Raw genomic sequence first — 21,090 nt, 5'->3', positions numbered from 1 at the left:
TGTATAAAGCCTCCACCACTGTGGTGCACTGAGGTAGCAGCAAGCAATCACAAAACTCAAAAGACTGTACAACAGTCTTTATTCTGTTAAAAGTCTGAACACCAGTTCATGCTTCGGTGGCTCCCGTGTGACTGGCTCAGGAGGGGCCCAGCTCAGGTCTATATTCGGGTCGGCTGATTGACAGCCAGCCAGGTGGAGTCATCCCCTTCGGTGGTCTTCCTGCAGATACAGTGATCGCCCCCTGCAGTAGGCTGGTGGTCGTATCACCACAATCACCCTGACCCTTCCCCAGAAAGCCCGGGTCACTTCACAGGATGAGGTCCTTGTCCATTGTGAATATAAGCCTGTAGATCAGTGACTCGGTCCCAGCCTCTCAGTTAGTCATTGTGCATCAGAATCTTTTCAAGCTAGGATATGAAGTGACGTAGCCTCCTTCCTCTGCTCTGGTTTTTTTTTTGGCTGATCTTCATTGACTGAGCCACTCCAGTTACTGTCTGTTGCTTCACCCCATGTTGTACAAAGCATTGAATATCAGCCCATGCCAACATTCAGCTGTTGAAACAGGAATAGAGGCTTTGCAGCACTGAATGTGATCTGCCTGGTACAAGCCCAGATGAAAGTTGCCTCTTATCACTTGTCAGTGGGAGATCAATCTGAGGTAAACACTTACTGCTTGAAACTATTCCATCAGGGCCAGCTGTAAGACATAAACCTTGCTCCTGGGATTCCTTTCGAAACAGCAACGAAAGGCTGTTCATATTCAGAGTGATGCTCAGTCAAGCCAACTAGTTTCCTATTGGCTGCTTTAGCTTATCCACTAAATCGCTAAGGGCTATATCCATGCAGGCATTACCTTTAATTGAAGAGTTATGCAATAGAGCAAATATCGTTTTCAACTGGAGTACAACACAGCCTCAATGGTCCAAAAGACAGAACCAAAGAAATCTGAAGGAAGTACTGAGTTCTGTGATGCACAAATGATGTGGACAGCTTTTATATTTGCTATTTTAATTATATTTTTGGAAAACTGAAGCCCAAATATTTATGGGTATAATCCCCAGATATTTATGCTCAATAACTAATACAAATGGCCAAATTTTTAACAGAGGGGTAGTTAATTAATTGCTCAGTGTTAATATGAAATCCTACAGCTGTCCACTAATTGTTACTGTTAAAATGTGTATGTGGCTATCATTTATAGACATGTGTCATACAACAAATTAAAAAGAAGCCTCTTGATATATAAAATAATTGAAATGTTGAACCCACAGAGTAACTGTGGCGGCAGGGACAGAATGTTCAAAGCGTGTCGTTGTATGTGGCTGTACGAGGGAGAGATTACAAGTTGCTGATGGGGTTCGATGAGGTATGGATGAAATATATATGAATTAAATAGAATTGAATTGTTTATTATCGTGTGTACTCAGATACAGACAGTCAAATCGTAGATTTGTGTGCTACCTAGGCATGTCAATTCCGACAGCAGGAATTGCAATAGTTGCAAATTACTAAATTAACAACGTGGCTGGGAGCTGAGTTACATACAATAAGTAGTGCAGGTTACGGAGAAGGGTACAGTGCAAAATATTTCAGGGACATCATCTTTTGCCAGCGAGGCAGAAGAGGTGCTCAAATGACCTGCATCTGGGTCATAGATCTGACAGAATATGAACTAAATGATTGGAAATTTAGTTGAATGCAACTTGATTCTTTTAATGGTTTTGAACAGATTTCATTCTATGGTTAATGCTTGGCAGAACATTCATGGATAGATGATGGTGAATTCATTGAATGTTTATTCATGGCAGAAAGCTTATCTATACACCAAACAGAAGAGTTTCTGTCTCGGCCGAACCAGACAGCATCAATATCAACCTCCAATTTCCATTCACCTCCTCCCGGTCTCTCTCTTTCCCTCGTTCCTCTGTCTCCCTTCCTCCAGTTGCCCACCCGTTCCATTCCTTCTCTTATAGGAGAACTGAGTCCTCTGCGGCCTTCACTCCCCCATCATTTCTCAGCTTCGTCACGTCCCTCCTGTATCCACCAATACCTGGTAGCCTGTGTTTCCTCCCTCTGCCCCCACCCTGTCCACCTTTTTTTTAAATTCAGGCATCTTCCTGATTTTTGGTGCTCTTCAAGGGATCAGACCTGAAATTTCCACTGCCTTTTGCTTTCTATGGATGTTGAATGACCTGCTGAGCTTCTCTGAGAACTTTTGTGTACTGCACCAAAGATAACCCAGTTTTGCAGTCTCATCTTCATCACACGTGTTTTTTTGAAAAAAGCCTCAAGGATCTGTATTGGGCCCATTGTTGTTCGTTATATACATTAATTATCTAGATGATGGGGTGGTGAATTGGATTAGTAAATATGCAGACGATACTAAGATAGGTGGAATAGTGGATAATGAAGAAGGTTTTCAAGGATTGCAGAGGGATTTGGGCTGCTTAGAAAAGTGGGCTGAAAAATGGCAGATGGAATTTAATGCTGATAAGTGTGAGGTGCTTCATTTTGGTAAGAAGAATCAGAATAGGACATACGTGGTAAATGGGAGGAATACAGAAGAGCAGAAAGATTTAGGAGTGACGGTACATCATTCCCTGAAGGTAGAAACTCACGTGAATAGGGTGGTGAAGAAGGCTTTTAGTATGCTGGCCTTTATCAATCATTGCATGGAATATAGGAGTTGGGAGGTGATGTTGAGATTGTATAAGACGTTGGTGCGGCCTAATTTGGAGTTCTGTGTGCAGTTCTGGTCGCCTAATTATAGGAAGGATATAAACAGAGTGGAGAGAGTGCAGAGAAGGTTTACCAGAATGTTACCTGGGTTTAAGCATCTAGAGTATAGGGAAAGATTGGACAGATTAGGTCTTTATTCTTTGGAGCGTAGAAGGTTGAGAGGGGATTTGATAGAAGTATTTAAGATTATGAAAGGGATAGACAGAGTGGATGTGGATAGACTATTTCCGTTAAGAGGAGGAAAGATTAAAACAAGAGGACATGAGTTAAGAATTAAGGGGCAGAGGTTTAGAGGAAACATGAGGGGGAACTTCTTTACTCAGAGAGTGGTAGCCGTGTGGAATGATCTTCCGGGAGAAATAGTGGCGGCGGAGTCAATTGTATTATTTAAGAAAAGGTTGGACAGGTATATGGATGAGAAGAAGATGGAGGGCTATGGGCATTGTGCAGGGAGGTGGGACTAGAAAGGGGTGTTTGGTTCGGTGCGGACTAGAAGGGCCTAATGGCCTATTTCCGTGCTGTAATTGTTATGTTATGTTATGTTAAAAGTAAACAATACTAGAGCATGTGAGCAGATCCTTTTGAGGAGAGGGTGTATTTTGATTGCTTGTTACCTTGACCCAGATCATGCCATCATTCACTGGACAGCTGTTACAACTGTTAGGACTGCACGGTTAGCATCGAGGGCAGGAAGGTTAGCTCTCTTGGGTTACTGAGATTTTGAGCAATGCAGGATGGGTCATGGAATCATACAGTATGGAACTGGCCCTTTGGCCTAACGTGTTCGTGCCAACCAAGTTGGCATTCTGGGCTACTCCCCTCACAAATTTGGCCATTTTACTTTTTTTATTAAAAAAAATAACAGCATAGCATGGAAACAGGTCCTTTCGAGCATGAGCCTATGCTATCCAATTACCCCCAAATGACTTACAATCCCATATATCTTGAATGGTGGGAGGAATCTGAAGCCCCCAGGGAAAATCAATGCAGACACAAGGCAAATGTACAAACTCCTTACCTACAGCACGATATTCAAACTCCAGTCCAGATCTCTGGTTCTATAACACTAACCATGTCGCCCATTAATTTAGAGATACAGTATGGTAACTGACTCTTTCTGCCCATGAGCCCATACCACCCAATTACACCCAATTACCTCTGTATGTTCGTTGTCCTAATGCCTATGCTAACCATTGTGCTAACGATAGGGTCAAGAGCCCTAATAACTAACATTGGAGAAAAATTGTCTTGAACCTGGAGGGGCTGAACTTCAGGTTTCTGAAGGTGGTAGCGAAAAGGGATTGTACTCCAGAAGTTTCATTACAAAACTAAATCAATGATTTATTTATTGTGTGGCTGAGGGAGTGTTTCAAAGCCGACTAACAAGGTCAGAATGCAAATTTTGGCTTTTACATGCCCTATATCCCTGTTATAGTTTGTCAAATACAACATAATCTGGGTAAATTTTGTATTTTTTAAAAAAATTTGGTCGTATGTGCAGATGGACCCAAGTTGCATAGATCACAAGTCAGGGAGTACCTGTATATACTCTGGACTGGGTCCATGGGTAAACTGCAGGTTGAACACCTGTGGGAAACAACTGGTGGTCAGGTATAAAACCGTGGACACAGAGTATATGTACTTGATGAAAGTGCATGTCGGTAGTCCCTGAAACCCTGGATATGGTCTACACGTGCATGTTGATAGACTCTGAAAACCTAGACACAGAATACACAGAATGCATGTTGGTTGACCCGAAAAACAGAGACATGGGATCCAAAGGGTTAAAGAAGTACATAATAAGGCAAATGGACAGTGAGAATTTGGAATTAATATTCATGATCTCCAAGAAGAGAAGGACCAATGAAAAAGGAAGTGTAGAGGGTGATACTGGAGCTTCTCCAAATATTAGGCACCTAATTTTATTAAAAGATTAATAAGAAGAAGAGTGAATACATTGGGGAGAGCACAGAGCAGTGTGGTGCCAGGAATGGAGGATGTTGGTAATAGGTAAGGACTTCATCTAGGTCAAGATCAAGTTTAAATGTAATTTACTCCCATCTGACTGTGCATATATAACAACCAAACAAAACAAGATTTCTTCAGATAACGATACATTCATCAGACACATCACGAGAAACAAAATATTACCACAAATAAGTCAATAAAATATAATTCAAAATTAATAACATTTTAATTACATAGCGATATTTCTTAAAATTCAAAAATATACATTACACTTAAATCATATCATTTCACGATCACCAGGTCACAAGATAAACGAACAGAAGCAAGCCATTAGGCCCATCGAGTCTGTTCCGTGACTACACTAAGTTAACTATGCTCACACCTAGTTCCAATTTCCTGCCTTTTTCCCATATTACTTAATACCCTTTCTCATGAGATACTTATTCATTCAAGGTACCCCACATTTTAATCAAACAGATTATATTGTATTGATATTATATTATTTTATAATAAAGAAAGGGAAAAATCTAAACACACAACGAAGGAAGAAGCTGTTTGGCCAACAAAAAATGAAATGAAAGACAGAATTCTTATCAGAATGATAAATTACCTCACTAATCAATATTTCTACCTTCATAACAAATCAAAGATTATAAAAGTAACTCAGTGTTCGAAAATTTACATTCAAAATGGAGTTTAACCATGACATAACGTCCTGTAACATACAAAGCAATACAACTAAAATAAACTTCAAATAGACCACAATGGTGACTTTCATTAGTCTCACAGCCTGAGGGAACAGGCTGAGGGGAATATAAGTTAGGGAGCATTTCGGAAATAGTGACCATAGCTCTGTATTTACAGTAAAATCCATGGTATCCAGAATTCAAGCAACTGATAACCCAAGCAATTTGCAAAATAATTGAGGGAGGAAATAACAAAATAAATAAAATTAAAATAAATTAGAATCTATACAAATTTAAAGTTTAAAATTATAAAAGTAAATGTTCTGTGAAGCATCACACAATCTCTTGGTGAAGATGAGACATTCAGCCAAGCAGCAGATTAAAGTTTCAATAAAGTTGTGGTTGAATAAAATGCCACACTCAGGACGAAGAGCTGGCTGATGCCACTTGCCGTTGAAGCCATTCTCCCAAATTGTCTCCCTATCCCTGCCTTGTAAGAGTTTTTATCTAAAATTAGTATATTATGCTATCAGTAAGCCTTTATCTGTAAACTTGGGGGAGGGGGATTAATTTTGATTGTGGCATGGTTAGTGAAACTGTTAGCCTAACTGTTACAGCGCCAGTGACTGGGGTTCGAATTTAAATATAAATTTTGTAAGTTATGGGAATTACCTGATTAAAGTGAAGTTTCCATAATTAAGGACTACAATACTGATTTTTTTTTCAAATTGCTTTACATTTTTCACTGCCTTCTCTCTTTTAAATTGCTTATTCTTAATGCAGGTGTATTAGTTAGGCATTGGTCTCAGGCAACTGGAAAATGTGGGTATCTGTCATCCGCAATCCCTGTAGGTGCTGGATACTGGGGATTTTAAGTATTGAAGTGGTAATGGATAGGATAGGAATAGACCAATCATAAAAGTGAATTGGGGGAAGGCCAATGTCACTGCCATAAAGAATAACGTGACAAGATTGGGAGCACTTACTTGCAGATGAATGTCCATCTGCACAGAGGGAAGCATTCAAAGAAGAAGTTGCAAGAGTTAAAGGCCAACATGTTGATGCAAGGGTAAAAATGAGGGTACAAGCACAACAAAGCCTGGATGTTGGATAAAAACAAAATGGGAAGCACCTGACTGACAAAGGGAATAAAGATTAGATTAAAAAAATCCTCTGATTGACAAGCCAAGAAGACACAGCACATGCATATCAAAGGTAATCAGAAATAAGCCTTTTCTGCAAAACAAAGCAGGAAACAAGTGTTCTGGGAGGTGCTAGAAAGGGAAATTAAGAAAGCTAATAGGGTCACAAACTATAATGAGCAGGTGGAATTATCTTAAATTTGAATGCATTCTTTAGGTATATTAAGAGAAAAAGAATAAGGGATAAAGACGTGAAGGAACTTAAACCATGGAAGCAACGTGCAAAGTCAAGATTAATTTTTCCATAATGCTGATCTTTGAAATGCAGATGCTGTGAGCATAACATTGATGTCACATTGCAGATCCATTAACCAGCACTACATATCCGATCCCTGGGCGATGCACCCTCATTGTATGACCCTTGTATGATCAACTAAAGACATTGGTTGCACGGTAAAGCTCCAGTTTCTCTCATCAGTGGAGTCGGCGTGATCTGCAAGGTTTATGATGTCACAGAGTCATGAAGCGAGACAGAAAAAGGCACTTCGTCCCACTGAGACTGCTCCAACCATCAGGTATCCATTTTTTACACTAATCCTATTTTATTCACCCCACATTCACATAAATTAATCTGTAAGCATTGTGATAGCAAATGGAGTGAAGCACAGAAGTCTGCAGACGTTGATTGTAGTAAAATCGCACTATCAATTCTGGAGGAACTAAGCTGGTCTCACAGCATCCAGAGGAGGTAGGGATATATTACCAATGTTTCTGGCCTGAGCCCTTCTTCAAGGTATAAGCAAAAAGCTGGCAGGAATCTCAATAAAGATAGAGAAAGGTAGAAGAATGGGAGGGGGACGAGACCAGACGAACAAACAAAAGATGTAAATGGGATATGATAGGAAGAGAGGTGAGAATTGATTTTGGCTCTGTGAAAGGAGATGGGGAAAGCGGAAGAGAGACAGACAGACAGACAGACAGAACTGGAGGGAAGGTGACAGGGGGATGATGTGGAGAGGTGGTGGTGCAGCAGGATTTAAGGGACCACCAGAGAAGTCAATGTTAATACTATCCAGTTCAGAGGGTGCCCAGACGTAAGATAAGGTGTTGTTCCTCCAATTTGTTCCTCCAATTTGTAGGTGGTCTCGGTCTGGCCCTTCCTGAGAGCATGGACAGACATGACAGCAAGGGAATGGGGTGGGGAATTGAAATGGGTGGCCACTGGGAGATCCACACTATTGCAGTGATCTCCCAGTCTGCGTCCAGTCTCTCTGATGTCGAGGAGACCAGAACGGGAGCTCCATATGCAGTACATGATCCCTGCAGATTCACATGTCAAGTGTTGCTTCACTTGGAAGGAATGAATGAACAGGTCATGGGATAGGGTTTAAGCACCAGAATTGCCTGATTCACACATAGGATATCAAAAATTAATGGGTATCAGTATTAAGAAAATGATAATATCTATTCCTGCTCAACAATATTGCATAAACACAATGCATGCAGCCAAGTACCTGACTGTTATATTAATGATCCAGTACTCTGGGAAGCATGAAGCATAATAAACATTTCCCTGTTATTGCAAAGAAAAAGTCATCTCTCTTGGCTCCAAGAAATTGGATCACATCTGAGACTTGAAAGTGTTACTGTGAAGCAATTATCAGTCAGCTTTTCAAGTAGCATAAAAGATCCTCTCACTGACACGGCAAGAATACCATGGTTTTCATACAGCTATCAAAGGTAATTAGAAATAAACCTTTTTGGAAAAAAAAGGCAGGAATTACACTGCAGGTTTTTCAGCTTTTGAGAATAAAATGGACAAGTTCCTGATTTAGTTGTATAGCTTTCATCAGACTTGTTTCTGAATGCTTTTTCTTATCTACAGACCCTGCTGAGGGTCAGTGTAGCTCGGTTGCTTCTGAGATAGGACATTCCTCAGGTGCATAGTTCGAAATGATATATTCCAGAGTGCAGTCATTATAGGTGTCAGGTTTGAATCGAGTTGCTGAATGAGTTGTTGTGTTTTCAGCTTTGTCACATAGATCTGTGGTGCAGATTTGGTATGGCTGATATTTGTGCTTCAACTAAAGGCAATCTGAAAAGGAATCTGAAACAACCACACCATACAAATGAATGTCCATATTGTGCTCCAACAGTGGGTAAAACAAGAACCATCTCTAACACAGTGGGTAAACCAAGGGTCCATGTCTAACAGTGGGTTAAGCAAGGACCATCTATAATATAATGGGTAAACCAAGGACCATCTCTAATAGAGTGTGTAAACCAAGGATCATATCTAATACAGTTTACAAACCAAGGAGCCATCTCAAATGGTTAGACCAAAAACCTGTTTCCTCTATCCAATAAATGTAAAGTAACCCAGCATATTATTTTTGAAATGAGAAAAGCTCTTCTCAAGTTGCCTCATACATTTCTCCCTCTGCAGATGCTACTTTACCTGTGAAGTATTTTCAGCATTTTCCATCTTGATTCCAGGTTTCCAGCATCACTCTTAGATTATCCAATCATTGCCACCTTGCCATCGGTGGAGTTTGCAGGCTGCGGTAGGTCTGCCTGAGAAGCACATCAATCTGAAGCTTATCCTTATATGTCTCTGGTGAAGTGGTGACAAAAGATAGGCTCGGACATCCAATCCCAAAGACTTGACTTTATATCCACCCTGATATCAATTCATGTCAATTTTATTGTCACCTGATTGTACAATTACAACCTGATGAATGAGTGTTCTCCGGTCCTTGGTGCAAAACATGCAAATGGACAATCAGACATAACACGCATACAGATGAATAATACTTACGCAGGACAAGTATTTCATCTATACAAATAAATAAATATTGTTTCATGAATATGAGAGTCTCGGACAATTTGTATAAGCAATTCCCTTGATGGTTGTGCATTCTCAATGCCCATGACAACCTGGTGGTGCTGGTATCTCTTTCCCAATGGGAGTCGCTGAAAAATTCTGTGTGCAGGGTGAAAAGGGTCCTCAATGCAATATCATAGATATTGATTCTGGTAGATCACATTGACTGATAGGACGAGGAGGGGGGGGGAGGAAGACTCCATTGACCCTCTCTGCCACTCTCATGGTCCTGTGGATTGACCTCCAATCCATTTTTCTATAACAAGCCACACTGTGATGCAAATGGTCAAGACATTCCCAATAGAGCACCTATAGAAAGTTGACATAATGGTGGCTGGTAGCCTTGCTCACTTTGGTCCTCTCAGGAAGTACAGTCACCATGGAGCATCCTGACAAGTTGAGTGTCCACAATAGGTCATTCGTTAAGTGGACTTGGTGCTCTCCACTCTCTCTACTACAGAGTTGTTGTGTAGTGGAGGGTGGTCATTCCTAGTCCTCCCAGAGTCCACAATCTTCTCTCGTCCACACTGAGACTCAAGTTGCACAATTTCACAAGGTTTTCCACTTCTCTGTAGTGCGACTCATCCATTATTGTGATGAAACAAACTCCTGTGGTCATCAGCAAGCATGGTAACACTGTTGGAACTGGATCTGATGATGCAGACATGGGCCAGTAGCGTGAACAGGAGCAGGCTGAAGACACAGCCCTGAGGTGCGCCAGTGCTCAATGGGACAATGCTTGACGTTCTGCTACGGACCAGGGCAGACTGTGGTCTTTCTGTTAGAAAGTCCAGAATCCAGTTTCAGAGAGTCCCAGTGAGGGCAGTTTCTCCATCAACCTCTGGGGAACTTTTACATATATGGGCCATGTTCTACATTGGCAGATTAAATACATTTCTCACCAATGATAAATCACAATCAAGGAACATTCTCTTTCAATATTTTTCTTAGTATCATCATATAAATGTTACATAGGTACATGAGAATTAAATTTTAACAAATCTTACAGAATATTGTAGATGGTAAAAATCACTCTCAAATAGGCATAAAACCTCCCATTGGAACATTTTGAAAATGTCCTTCAAAGTTCTCTGCAGTCTCCTGCCCAACTTAAACTTCAACAAATGGCCCTAAAGTAGATGATCTGGGGCTTATTACTTCATCATTTCTGGACATTTATTGTCTGCAAATGGGTTAACAAATATCCTATATTACAGCTGCCTTCGCATGACCTGAGGATTGCCTTGGAAATGAGGATGACTTGGGGTGATCTGATTGAAGTAAATAAAATTATGAGCCATATACATGGCAGATAGTCGCAGGGCTTTTCCCAGGGTTAGAAATGTCAAACACCAAATGGCAAAGGCTTAAATTGAGAGGTGAAAGTTTAACAGAGTTGTGGAAGGGAATGGTTTTTTGACACAGGATGCACCATACACTTGAAGTGAGCTGCCGTCCAGGTCATAGACTCATAGAACTATACAACTGGTCCATGCTGATCAAATTGCCTCACTGTGAGCCTTCCTCTTGCTCAGCTCCAATATTTCCTATCCACATACCTGTCCAGATATCTTTCAAATGTTGGAACGGCACTAGATCTATTACTTCCTTGATCAGCTTGTTCCATCTGTGTGAAAAAAATATTCCCAGTCAAGTCCCTTACGAATCCTTTCTCCCTCACCTTAAACCTCTCCAGTTTTAGGTGAGAGAAAAATGTACAATAGCAATGTTCAAGAAGCATTGACACAGGCACATGAACAGCAGGGAATGGGGGTGTATGAGCCATGTGCAGGCAGAGAGGATTACCTTAATTTAAATGGTTGTACGTGGATTGTGGAGAGACAAATGGGTTTCTTGCCTGTCTGGAATATTGTGGATCACAGGTGGTCACATGCCCTACCTCTCTGAAACTTCTTCGGAAGTTACATCACCTGTCAATCAAGGTTGGACTCCAGCCATCCATTAGTGCACACCTTGCTGTTGGCCAATTTAAATCAGATAGGATCATTATTGGCTAGAAACAGACAGGAACTATACAAAACATAACACATTCTTTCTCTGCCTCATGGTGAAGGCCCCGAACATTGCTCCATGCAAGGTCACTGCTTTGGACATCACTGGAAGTGTCGAGGGCAAGGTGTGCACTACACTGAAGTGGAGCCATAATACAGAGAGCTGCACCCTATTTGGTACAATGAACTGTGTGTGTGTGTGTGTGTGTGTGTGTGTGTGTGTGTGTGTGTGTGTGTGTGTGTGTGTGTGTGTGTGTGTGTGTGTGTGTGTGTGTGTGTGTGTGTGTGCGTGTGTGTGTGTGTGTGTGTGCGTGTGTGTGTGTGTGAAAGTCACTGTCTGTAGAGTGTGTATGTGTGTAGAGTATAAACGGCCACTGGTATTGGAGTCCAAACTAGGTCCAATATGAATGTCTATATTGTTGTTTAAGTAATAGAGTAATTGAGTACCATTTGATGTTCTCCCCTGTTTGTCTCCTGCATGTTAATTTCAGTTAGATGTGATTTGAACACGTGTCCAGACTCATCTTTCTGTGAACCCAAAGAACCTGCTACTCTTTCCAACCTGACACCGATGCGGAAATAGTGGACTAAAGGACCCATTCCTGTGCTTTAAATTTTTTAGATATATAGCACAGTTACAGGGCCTTTCGGCCAACATCACGTGCTTCTCAATTACACACAATTAACCTACAACACCCAGTACATTTTGAGCGGTGGAGGGAAACAAAGTCCCTGGAAAAAAACCCAAGCATACACAAGGAGAACTAACAAAATCCTCCCAGATCCAAACCACGGTCCTGACCACTAGCATAATCTTCTGTGTTAACTGTGACACCCTAACGGTATAACTGTGTAATACTGTTCTGTGTGGTATTTCACAGAGATAATATTTGCGATCATTTTACTGTGCTCCACTTTATTCAAGTTTTAGCGTCCTAAAAGGCAACAGAGTTCACTGTTACCTGGTACACGATGAGATTTCTGCCTTGTCTGTGGTCTCTATCTTCCAAAAGTATTTAATTAGTTGCAAAGTACTTTGGGATATTGAAATAACACCAGTCAATATCAAGTAATCCCCTTTAATCCATTTTATGAGCTTGGCCAATTTTATTAATGACATATCCAATATTAATGTCACCTTATGGCATTTGAAAATTAATTGTCAGAACAGTTAACTACGAAGTGATAAAAGTCCATCGTGCTATTTTGCTGATTTATCAAAAAGATGCTAATTTTCCTTGAAAATGGGTGGCTCCAGTCGTCATGAAAGGTGCAATAAAAATTATTTTAATCTACGCACCTTGTAAAAAAAAAAGACAATAAAGCAGAGTCGGACTCATGGCAACCAGGCATCAGAGCTGGGACTCATGGGCAAGAAGGGCTCCCAGAGGGCCTGGATGCTGATGGTTTCCTCATAGTGTTGACCCTCGGGCTGCTGATCAATTTAACGAGTCTGCATGGCTGCAGAGGCTACAGGAGAGCTGGAGGAGATTCCGCGGACACTCAGCGACTCCTTGACACTGATGGCGACTCTTGGTCAGCCTTATGGCAGGCGGAAGGCAATTTTGTGTAATATTTCATGTTCTGTACTATTATGTGACAATAAAAGAATCTTGAACCTTGAAGAACTATCTCAACGCAAGATAGTTTTGTTAAAGCAAAATGGGTAAAATTATATACAGTAAAATAGGGTTAGAGGACTCACTTTAAGAAATGGAGTGTAGCAGCCCATAAATTGATGGCAAGCAATTTGCCCCTAATCTTTCTGCTCCCACTGATGTGCCCTCTCGAAGAGCTGAACCAAGATCATGAAGTCTCTGGACTGAATACAGGTTTATTAGCTAACAAACCCTGTTGGGGAGCCAGGAGCATCCTTGATATTAAGTAGCATGTCATATATTAGTAGCACATAGTTCTGGAATGTGAAATATAAGTAGTGGCTTGATCTGAATGGGAAGATGTAAAATGCACAGGGTGTCCTTGCAAGCAATGAAAATTATTTCTGTCATTAATTCTGGTGAAGATCGTTAAATGTTACCTGCAACAGAACTCATAAAATTTTAACGTACGGAGAATCAAAAATAATAGAATAAATGTCCCAACAAATGTTCTCATGTTTTTAACCTGATCTGCCCATCTGTCTCTGCACTCATTTCGCAGAGACATTGATATAATTCAGACATTGAGGGCCAGTACAATTATGACAGGACCATATATTGCAAAGGAAATACAATAATGAGTTAATACAATTTCCTCTCACAATGAGTACCCAATTCTCACCTCAGTAACTCAGTAAATAAAGCAACATCTGCGAAGCATTGATTTTGATGTTGGATTTCTTCATTTGTAATTCTGGACAACTTTAACCCCAAATCCTAAATAATAAATATTTAAGAACCAATCTTTATGAGAATTAGAATCAGAATTTATTGTCATGAACGTGTCACACAATTTGTTGTTTTGTGCCAACATCACAGTGCAAACATTTATATAAACCACCTGACAAAATAAATAAAAATAGTGTATATAGGAAAAAGAAAAAGACAGTCAGACAATGACTGTGATTCATTCAGGAATCTTATGGGGGGGGGGGGGTGGAAGATGTGCTGCGAGTGCTCGTCTTTAGGCTCCTGTACCTTTTTCCAGATGCTAGCAGAGTGAAGAGGCCATGGACAAGGTGGTGGGGGTCCTTGAGGATAGAGACTGCTTTCTTAAGACTCCACCTCTCAAAGATGTCTTTGATGGAGTGAAGAGTGGTGCCTGTGATGACGCAGGCTGAGTTAACAACCCTCTGGAGGTTTTTCTTGTCCTGAGTGTTAGCACCTCCATACCAGCCAGAATGCAACCAGCCAGAATGCTCTCCACTGGACACCTGTAGAGGTTTTTGAGAGTCATCAGTGGACATACCAATTCTCCTTAAACTCCTCACAGAATATAGCTGCTGGCAAGCCTTCTTCATGATTGCATTGACTTGGAGGCCTCCAGAACAGATTCTCGGAGACATTGAACCTAATATCCAATAATAAAATCTAAATTCTAGCAGCAAACCTTAAATCTAAAGAAAATGAACTCAAACTCTTAAACCTTAATTAGAAGTGGCCTTACACAAACTAGGATGCAATAAAATATGTTTTTATCGTGTAAGTTTGGCCCAAGGCCCAGCTAATATTTTGCTGTCAAGTTGACACAGCAAAATGAGCTGATGACATTCCCTCAGTATCCCCAGCAGCTCACCACCAGGTGAGTTCCACCTGTGGGATGCCCCATTCATCATTTGATTTGTTGAAGGAGAATTGGCAAAGCAGTGGGACACTTTGAAAGAGATTAAAAATGTTTCTTTAATTGACAGGTGGCAAATTTTTCCTGATGCTTGTTGTTGTTTTATTTTATCAAATAGAATGGTGTGCAGAATGTAATCAATAATAGAAAAGCAAATCATCTATGAGAGAAAACGGGTGGGTCACATAGCCATACAGTATGCAAGAAGCAATTAATCTCATCTTACTTTTTTCAGTATCGGGGAAGAAAACACTGGGCAATGAGGATTTTCTTTCCTGAATACTTTTGGGTGTATTTTAAGGATTTTTGGATGCTAATCACGAAAGTTACCATATCATGTGTTTTTTTTTAAACTTATTTTTATATCTTCCTGTCATATTCTGTGCAACATTTCAATGAAAATTGAATTTCTGCATCCGCACTTGGACTTCTTCCCTCCTGCTCCTGACGCAGTCAGTGACGAACATAAATTTCACCAGGTCATTGCCATCATGGAAAAGTGGTATCATGGTAACTGGAAACCATCAATAGTGGCCAACTATTGTTGGACGCTGGCACAAGAGGAATTAGATGCTGAAACAAATGAAAATCAGTGGCAAAACATTTTTCGGTCAGTTGAACTAAGGTAATGGGCCAGCATCATTACGTGATTAAACATGCTAAATTCGATAGAAGTTCATTTAATGCTTCTCCAATTTCGTACGTGATACAGCAAATCTGGAATTATTTTTGCGTTCAGCTTGAGTTGTCTATCATAATCCCCATTTTAATTTCAGGAAGCAAACCTTTTGGAAAAAATTGTTGTCCGGTGTTTTCAGCCTCATCCCACTGCCTTTTCATCAATGAACTGTAAATGGTTAGCTTAGAGGACGGCACAGTTACCATAGCAGATAGCACAACACCTTTACAGCGCCAGTCATCGGGAACTGGGTTCAAATCCCGCGCTGTCTGTAATGAGTTTGTGCGTTCTACCCGTGTCTGCATTGGTTTTCCCCAGGGGCTCCAATTTTCTCCCACCATTCAAAACATACCAGGGGTGTAAGAGAATTGAGTGTAATTTGGTGGCATGGGCTCGTGGGCCCTAAAGGGCCTGCTAGCGTGCCGTATGTCTAAATTTTAAAAATAAATAAATATTTTTAAATGACAATTTAAATTTAAAAAGCGTGGAAATCCAGACTTACACACCCATGCTGGTGTTCGGGCCATCTAATCCTTTCTTATCTGTTTACCTGCACAATGAGTTTCAAATATTGTCATTGTATTTACCTCCACAACTTCCTCTGATACTGTGGTACCGTTTGCGTAGCTGTTAGCACAACCCTGTTAAAGGCCGGCAACCTGAGTTCAAATCCAGCACTGTCTGTAAGGAGTTAGTACGTTCTCTACTGTCTGGTTTCCTCCCACACTTTAAAGCAGACATGGTTGGTGGATTAATTGAGTGCAATTGGGAGGTACAGTTTGCAAAACCTGGAATCGGTCTCTTCCGAATTGTAAAAAATAACATCTTCAGCTCTTTACCTATACCCACCACTCTCTTTGTGAAAAACAGCCTCTTAGGTCCTCTTTAAATCTTTTCCTTTTGTCCTTAAACCTATCTGTGAATTTTATTCTCTGGCAATCAATCTCATCTGAGCCCCTCATGATTCTATAAACCTCCCTAAAATACACTTCACTGAAGGGTAAACCATCCTAGCTTATCTTCAATCACCCACAACTCCAATCCTAAAGTTCTGGCTATACAACTGGTTCCTTTTCAAATTCAAATTCTTGTTGGGTTTACTGGTGAACATGCATCCACTAACATTTCAGGCTGAACCTTCCAAATCACACAAAGTTGCTGTTTAAAGATAAGCTCTTTTGGCTAATCATGAGTGTGGCTTTCTAATTCCACTATGTTGGAGACCTGCATGGCTGTCTGAGCTTGGAACATGACAGCTGTATGGAATAATTTCTGTTTCTATTTGAGCAAATGATTTAGAAAAGAAACATGAGGAATTTTAAGCTTTATGTTGAAGAAATTTGACTTTTCCAATGGTCAGTTCCATGGACTGAAATCGTTACTGTGTGAAACACAAGTCAGCAGTTGCTGCAGTTGCAGTAAAAGCCCACCAACTCAGCCAGTCTTTCAGCATCCAATATAAAGCAAAGATACATTGCCAACGTTTCGGGCCTTAGCCCATCTTCAAGGAATAAGCAGAATGAGCCAGAAGCAGGAAATGTCGGAAGACGGGGGAAGAAGTGAGGGGATTCCTCCCCCATCCACCGCATTGTCTGAGCTTTTCTGAGATTTCCTACTTCTGGGTCATTCCGCTTATTCCTTGAAGAAGGGCTCAGGCCCGAAATGTCAGCGATGTATCTTTGCCTCCTATGGATGCTGAAAGACCAGTTGAGTTCTTCCAGCATTTCAGAATGTGTCAATTATAACTCTTAGCTATCATACGTAATGTCCTCTCATCACGAACACTGTAAAGAACCCACGTGGCTGCTTCAAATACTGCACTAATTATATTTTTGCTTTGAATCCAGCAGGGAATGACTTAATATGCCATCTTACATGCATGCCTACATCCAAAGAAATCTTCATAATACCTGTAAACATTGAACAATATGCTAAAATTATACTGTCAGTGGTGAAAATTAAATATCCATATTCTATCACAGCTCTTCCAATTTTCTTTGAACTTTAAGGTGTAACTTATTTATAGGTGGATGTGCTTCCTAATAATAAGCTGTACTTATTAAAATAAATATCAGAATAACACAAGATAACACGACAAGAGTCCAACACTTGAGCAAGCTTATCCAGAGGCACTGGTGGATTGTAGAATAAGTCTTGTGCTCTGTCTGGCTGAGTGTACAGAAGATTTGAATGGTGCCATTAAATGGACATTTATTGGTTTACTTGTGAAACCATAGGTCTTTTACAGATGGGGATGGTGGGGTTGTGAATGGTTGGTAGTTTGTGACCTGATCCACTCCTGCTGCAGGACCTCTGTGAGCACCATTGCATTGAGAAGCTTCCCACTTCGAACAGTCAAGGGCCAAGAGATTCCCAGGAATCTTCGGAGAAGTCATATTTCCTCCAGGAGTCTATAACCCTGTTCTTCTTTGGCTTGGCTTCGCGGACGAAGATTTATGGAGGGGGGTAAAAGTCCACGTCAGCTGCAGGCTCGTTTGTGGCTGACAAGTCCGATGCGGGACAGGCAGACACGGTTGCAGCGGCTGCAGGGGAAAATTGGTTGGTTGGGGTTGGGTGTTGGGTTTTTCCTCCTTTGCCTTTTGTCAGTGAGGTGGGCTCTGCGGTCTTCTTCAAAGGAGGTTGCTGCCCGCCAAACTGTGAGGCGCCAAGATGCACGGTTTGAGGCGATATCAGCCCACTGGCGGTGGTCAATGTGGCAGGCACCAAGAGATTTCTTTAGGCAGTCCTTGTACCTTTTCTTTGGTGCACCTCTGTCACGGTGGCCAGTGAAGAGCTCGCCATATAACACGATCTTGGGAAGGCGATGGTCCTCCATTCTGGAGACGTGACCCACCCAGCGCAGCTGGATCTTCAGCAGCGTGGACTCAATGCTGTCGACCTCTGCCATCTCGAGTACTTCGACGTTAGGGATGAAAGCCCTCCAATGGATGTTGAGGATGGAGCGGAGACAACGCTGGTGGAAGCGTTCTAGGAGCCGTAGGTGATGCCGGTAGAGGACCCATGATTCGGAGCCGAACAGGAGTGTGGGTATGACAACGGCTCTGTATACGCTTATCTTTGTGAGGTTTTTCAGTTGGTTGTTTTTCCAGACTCTTTTGTGTAGTCTTCCAAAGGCGCTATTTGCCTTGGTGAGTCTGTTGTCTATCTCATTGTCGATCCTTGCATCTGATGAAATGGTGCAGCCGAGATAGGTAAACTGGTTGATCGTTTTGAGTTTTGTGTGCCCGATGGAGATGTGGGGGGGCTGGTAGTCATGGTGGGGAGCGGGCTGATGGAGGACCTCAGTTTTCTTCAGGCTGACTTCCAGGCCAAACATTTTGGCAGTTTCCTCAAAGCAGGACGTCAAGCACTGAAGAGCTGGCTCTGAATGGGCAACTAAAGCGGCAACTATAGCCCTGTAGAGCGCGTCGAAAGAACCAAAGACTTGTTGATCCAAAACAAGGCTTTTATTAACTAAAAGACTGGAGCATATCACATGTAGGTCGACCAGTCCAGAATGACCTGGTCTGGCGAGGAGCAGTCCTTTAAGACCTGCCAGTAGGTGGTGCTACACTCTCAGCCAATCACATTCATTCTACACTACAATATGTACATATACACATTGGTGATGGAATCTGTACTGTCACAAGCCCCTTTTACACAGAGCTAGAAAGCTGGGTTTTATCTGCCTTTCAAACGCTGTATGAATGAATCGCAAGGTGGATTGGTGGGGGGGCGGGGGGTGGTTCTAGACTTACCGATCTTCGATCACCTTGGTAGGTAGTCCCAAGCACAAGTATTTTGACTCATGGATCCAGATTTATTTGGTTCTGTGTGAACACGCAAGCCAGCTTCCTAAGGAGAGTCATGTCTACAGCTTTGCAGTATAAAAGGGGTTTATGATGACCAATTCTCCAATTCCACATGAATTTACACTGAATTGATGAATCAGAGAAGGATACTAAATGCCATTAACAATCAAGTAAATTAAAATGAGTGAATAAGAAATAAATCATCAGATGACACCCTGCTCTAACTACGACCAGAAATCACGTTCATCGATCAACCTTAAGACTTTATTTCTCTCTCCACTCATGCTGCCTGACTTGCTGAGTTGTTCCAGCATGAGTTATTTGTATTCAGATTTATGGCAAGCACAAGTATTTTTGCTTTGCAACAACAGGATAATAACCAAATCTTACCAGATATATTTGTCTTGTCTGACACTGATCTGTTTTATTGATCTTCCATCAAACACTTCAACCAAAGATCTGGAGAATCTACAAACAAGAGGGCAGCATGGTTGACGAAGCAGTTAGCACAACGCTGTTACAGTACCAGCGATCAGCACTGGGGTTCAAATCCCAGGCTGTCTATAAGAAGTTTGTACATTCTCCCTGAATCTGCGTGGGTTTCCTCCAGGGGCTCTGGATCCCACCATTCTAAATGTACCAGGGATTGTAGGTTAATTGGGTGTAATTAGGTGGCACAGACTTATGGGGTGAAATGACCTGTTAACCGTGCCGTATGTCTAGATTTAAATAAATAAATCAATTCTTTTGCCGAATCTCATCCAGTTTTATCTCCTGATTTGGAGGGTAACAACAGTAACATCCCTTTAGTGTTATGAAAGCAGATCTGCCTTTTTAAAAGGAAAAAAAAATGAAGCCTGAGGAATATCACTTCATTCCTTTATAGGTTTCCGACATTGCTTTCACAGTGTCAACACTCAGCAAGCATGAGTTTTTAGTCAGCGCTGATTGTCATTCATGGCTTATAGTTTCTTCTGCACAATTTAGTAAGGGCAAGTTGGATGGAAATATTGAAATACTTTATGCAGGAAATATTGTAGGATTAAAGTGTCTCTCAAACAACAGAAGGGAACATTTAATAAATTGGAGTTCAGGGATCGGCGCTGGGACCATTGTGTTTGTCATCAATATCAATGATCTGGATGATAATGTGATAAATTGGAATGACATTAAGATTGGCGACGTTGTGGACCGTGAAAAAGATTTTCAAAGCTTGCAGAGGAATCTGGACTAGGTGGAAAAATGGGCTGAAAAATGGCAGATGGAATTTAACGTGGACAAGTGTGAGGTGCTTCATTTTGTAAGGACAAGCCAAGAAAGAACATACATAATAAATGGTAGTGCATTGGAACAGAGAGATCTGGGAATACTTATACATAATACCCTGAAAGTTGCATCACAGGTGGATATGACTGTAAAGAGAACTTGTGGCATATTGGCCTTCATAAATCAATGATTTGAGTCTAAAACTTGAGATGTTATGGTTAAGTTGTATATGACATTGGTGAGGCCAAATTTTGAGTATTGTGTACAGTTTTTGTCACCTAATAGACAACAGACTCGCCAAGGCAAATAGCGCCTTTGGAAGACTACACAAAAGAGTCTGGAAAAACAACCAACTGAAAAACCTCACAAAGATAAGCGTATACAGAGCCGTTGTCATACCCACACTCCTGTTCGGCTCCGAATCATGGGTCCTCTACCGGCACCACCTACGGCTCCTAGAACGCTTCCACCAGCGTTGTCTCCGCTCCATCCTCAACATCCATTGGAGCGCTCACACCCCTAACGTCGAGGTACTCGAGATGGCAGAGGTCGACAGCATCGAGTCCACGCTGCTGAAGATCCAGCTGCGCTGGATGGGTCACGTCTCCAGAATGGAGGACCAT

This window comes from Narcine bancroftii, chromosome 9 (assembly GCF_036971445.1).
Source record: "Narcine bancroftii isolate sNarBan1 chromosome 9, sNarBan1.hap1, whole genome shotgun sequence".
Classification (NCBI taxonomy): Eukaryota; Metazoa; Chordata; class Chondrichthyes; order Torpediniformes; family Narcinidae; genus Narcine; species Narcine bancroftii.
This window is presented reverse-complemented; position numbering follows the sequence as displayed.